The following is a 3,247-nucleotide window of genomic DNA, read 5'->3' on the forward strand; positions in this document are numbered from 1 at the left end:
AATATAAATTTTTTGGGACAATAAGTGACCTGTTTTGCTAAGATTCCTGCTCTGTTCCGCATAGAATATACAACCCTGAAATTATGTCAAATTCAGGTACATTGTTGTTGGCAATGAAATTATGCCAAATGATCAACAAGCCCAATTTGATTTTCCAGGCACTGCATAATATCTTTGCTGCACTTGTATCATTCAAGATACACACAAAAATAAAGGTTTCAAGTGCCATGAAATTGTCACTATTTCAAGTTCACGGTGTTGAATGCTTATGTTTAAGTACAAAGTCCTTGCAAATAATTAAATGGGAATAATAACTAGTAGAAAATTTAAGTGCAAACCTTATTGAATGCTATAAATGCTACAGTCTGAGCAAACAGACAGAATGACAAATTCTTTGCAAAACAAAAAAATAAGAACCAGCTGCACCATGAACTGTGGCAAAATTGAGAAAAGCTTCTCCACCACTGAAATATCATAACCATAGTGAAGATAGATGTGATAGAAATAGATGGAGAAGTTGTGCCTTGGGTCTGTTCTAGTAAGGTTGTATAGTAGTGCCTCATGTAAGAATTATCATCCATATAAATAACAGGAAAAACCAGTAAATAAGGAGAAAACCGCTGCCAAATCCAGTCCAAACAACAGCCTCTTCCTGGTAAATATGCATTTTAAGAGATTATGTAAGGAACACAAGCAATTCCCATCATTGAGTCTTTCTGCTTGACCAGCAGTCCAATTCTTTAGGATAGGTTTACAATCGGATGGGAAGAAATTTGGATCAAGAACCAGGACAATAGGGATGGCATAAATTATGGGATAGATCCTGAAATGGACAATAAGTCCATAGTAAAATATATTATTTTAGCATTAAATAAAAAAATTTTATCACTGTTAATATGTATAACAATCAAAATTTATTTATGGATATTGAAGAATTAATAATAAAATACAAATAAATTATTAACAGAAATTTTGGTAAAATTATAATTTACCAAAATTAAAAAATTATTGGAGGGTATTTTAAAAAAAATAATATAACTATTAAATTATTTTAAAAATACAATTTAATCAATAAAAGAATAATTTATTAAAGGGTATTTTGGTAAATAAAATTTAATGATAAAAAATAAAATTTTTGCTAATGGGTTTTTACTTTAAAATAAATGTTTTTTTCCTTAAAAATGGATAAAGTTAACATTAGTTAATACAAAAGGTTTAAAATCGATTAAAGAGAAGGTTTTTTGAAAGTTAGAAGGGAAGGAAATGTACATTAATAAAATAGAGGATAGGGGAGTGTCACTTTAGCATCTCGCAGGAGAGGCGAGTAGAATTGTAATAAATTTAGATTCTACAATATTTTTATTGTTTCAGTTTCCTCTTGCTATAATCATTCCCGCGTCTCAGTTAATTTTTTCTTTTTTTTTTTTTTTGGACAATATTTACTCATTATAACAAATAGTGGATCTGTTTCTACCAAATTTCAAAAACCCCAGCTGCTGCGCCCTACCACTTCTCCTCACTCCTTATACACTTTATAACCCACGATGCCCTAGCTCACTATTCTGGCCTGTCTTTGTTGTCGACGAAGAGTACTGCTCATTTGTATCCTTGATTTTCAGGTTCCAGAACCTGCCGGTCACGTCGCTCTCTCTATTATTTTGGAGGTCGTCGGTTCGGGACGGCTGTTAGGCCCGCCCTCTCTATTCCGGTAACCACCCTAATTTCTTTCAATAACATTTGTGATGTTCTAATGTGATTGCTTCTTGCTATCTGTCAATAGTTGCTGTTAGGATGAGAGGTGGACTATAAGTTCATTACTACTACTGTGATTATCTTGCTTCTCATGTACCCATGAAAATTTATATTTTAATATGTTTTGATGAATTTGGGATCATGATAAGCTTGCATTTATGCCATCTACAACTTGATTTATCATATATGCCATTTTTATCAACTTGGTGGGTGTCTGAAGGGCATTGAATGAATTTGATTCTCATAAGTGTCTTTAAAATTTTAAAGCCTTTTATATTGCTGATGTTTTCATGAGTAGTGCTAGAATTTAGGAGTTCTTCATATCATTATTCCATCTATGTGTTGATATTGAGATGGTTTTTTCATACTGTGTCAATATTCTCTTAGGGTATGCTTGGGAGTTTAATTTAATTGGGAAGAAAGGATGAAGGGTAGGGATTTTGGGGATTAAGAACACACAGTTATAGGTTGAAAATTTGTTATTAACCAATTATTATATACACACAATAAAATTCGAATTCTAACTTTTATTTAAATTAATTAATGAACTAATTATTAAACTAACCAAAATTAATTTTGTATAGTAATGAAATTATCATAACTTCATCAGGAAAAGTGCTAAAACAAGGTTCTTCATTATTACAGAAAGAGAAACAGCACTCACCAAACACCAACGTCTGTGACCCTTCCATGTACATTTGATATATTCATATCATGGTATATACATAGTTACTTGGTTAGCACATAGGCGTGTTATGTGTTGTAACTTCCCCCTGTGAACACGTTACCATTGGTACACATTATTAAAAGCATTGTGTTTAGACTTTGGTCATGAACAAATCAAGAATAGAGTCATGGGTGAAATATTATTTTATTTTTTATATCAAAGTATGCTTCCTTTTTTTCTTTATTCTTTTTTTACTAAAATGGAATATTTGTAAATAAGGTTGCTTACTGAAGAAGAATGGATTTCGGCAGTTCCAAAAGAGTGAGTACTATTGTTTTAGTGGTATGATATAATGCTACACGACAATAAGAATAGAAAATTTGGTCCACGTATACTAGAGTTTTAATGATTAATTAGGTCATACAGGGACATTTTTTCTATTAGATTTCATTATTTAACTTTTCAAGATTTAGCTATTTCTGATAAGCAAATATTTGTAACTTATATATAGGTCAGACAAATTAGGCTTATATAGAGATCTATGCTGGTGGGTTTCTTAGTCAGGACCTTGTAGTATTTTTAATAGTCCAATTTTGGTGCACTTGTATTGTGCTTGTAAATGCATTCAAATAACTGTGTCAATCATTTAGTTTTTCACATTGCTGATTATTCTGAAGTACCGGGTAATATTGTTCAAATGCATCTTTTAAATTTTGGTAGCAAATCATTACTATTGACTACTATAAACCCAGATTATAAAACATGTATTTACCTTTTGCTTGAGTGATTTTTTCTGTTATAATTGTTGATGAATGCTGTTCGAACTTG

At 31.2% G+C, this 3,247-nt stretch overlaps 1 pseudogene; it reads right to left on the minus strand.

The window, feature by feature from the left end:
* On the minus strand, positions 327 to 846 carry LOC107611431 (annotated as a pseudogene).

Source organism: Arachis ipaensis, chromosome B08 (assembly GCF_000816755.2).
Source record: "Arachis ipaensis cultivar K30076 chromosome B08, Araip1.1, whole genome shotgun sequence".
In the NCBI taxonomy this organism is placed as follows: Eukaryota; Viridiplantae; Streptophyta; class Magnoliopsida; order Fabales; family Fabaceae; genus Arachis; species Arachis ipaensis.